The 973-nt window shown below is 36.8% G+C and overlaps 1 protein-coding gene across 2 annotated transcripts in view; it reads left to right on the top strand.

Moving 5' to 3' along the window:
• The window catches only part of MOSPD2 (motile sperm domain containing 2), a 23,259-nt gene that overhangs the window by 18,654 nt on the left and 3,632 nt on the right, over positions 1-973 (top strand). The gene's annotated exons all lie outside the window — the stretch shown is intronic.

The following is a 973-nucleotide window of genomic DNA, read 5'->3' as shown; positions in this document are numbered from 1 at the left end:
TTGGTTACTGAAGATGAGAATTTCCTGGGAACAGGAAAAAAAAAAAAGCTTAGTGAAGGGGGGATACAGCTGCCCTATTACTCTCCTTTAAACCTGGCAGTTTCTTCCTTTCTGCTTCACCTAGCACACTTCCTTCTTCCCCACCAGAAAGAAAAATATTTCTCTTCATGTGGACTATCTAATACAATGTAAAACATGGGTGTTCCCACACGCAGAGTCACCATTGTACTCTGCTTTTAGCATGGGCATTCAGGCTTGCCCTATAGCACCAAGGATTTTTCTTCTCAACTAATACACTGCTTTGTTTAAGTGAGAGAAGAAAGGATTGGTAGTATGAAAGGAGATCTTTTGAGGAGGAGGTCAAACTAATGTGAAATTGGCATTTCTCAAAAGGGGAGAAAGAAAAAAAAAAATAAGTAACACTTTTTTTTTTTTTAAAAAAGACTTGCTGTCAAAAGAATGTGCAGTTCTGTAGTACTGTGTAGTATAGCAGTTCTTTGTGTACTCCTAATGTGACATATTGAAAGAAAACAGTTTTTCACTTGTTACCCGAGTTTCCTCTCAACTTGTGGTACATGAGCATGCCCTACTTTTTACCTAGTAATGTTCATTTGAATGCTTATTCAAAAATGAATTGTGTTAGTTTTATATGGCTTAAAATATTTCATGCACGAGTCTCCTAATTGTACAAGAATATTAAAAACAAGCAAAAACTTTATTTATGCATGTGTCTCCAGAAGTATGTGAAGACTGACTCATAAGTACCAGTGAATTTAGCTGTCGTGGTTGAAACTGTGCTGCCCAGATATGTGCCTGCTCCTCTTATGTATGCATTATACCCATTACAAGGGTAGATGTATGAGGTGGAAATTACTCCCTGTCTGTAACACCTTAATATTAGCATAAATTAGCATTAATGATGCTTTCCCTTAACATACTGCTATAATCTGCAGTGACTGTATATACCTGTTGG

This window comes from Antrostomus carolinensis, unplaced genomic scaffold (genome assembly GCF_000700745.2).
Source record: "Antrostomus carolinensis isolate BGI_N321 unplaced genomic scaffold, ASM70074v2 scaffold4335, whole genome shotgun sequence".
NCBI classification, from domain to species: domain Eukaryota; kingdom Metazoa; phylum Chordata; class Aves; order Caprimulgiformes; family Caprimulgidae; genus Antrostomus; species Antrostomus carolinensis.
This window is presented reverse-complemented; position numbering and strand designations above follow the sequence as displayed.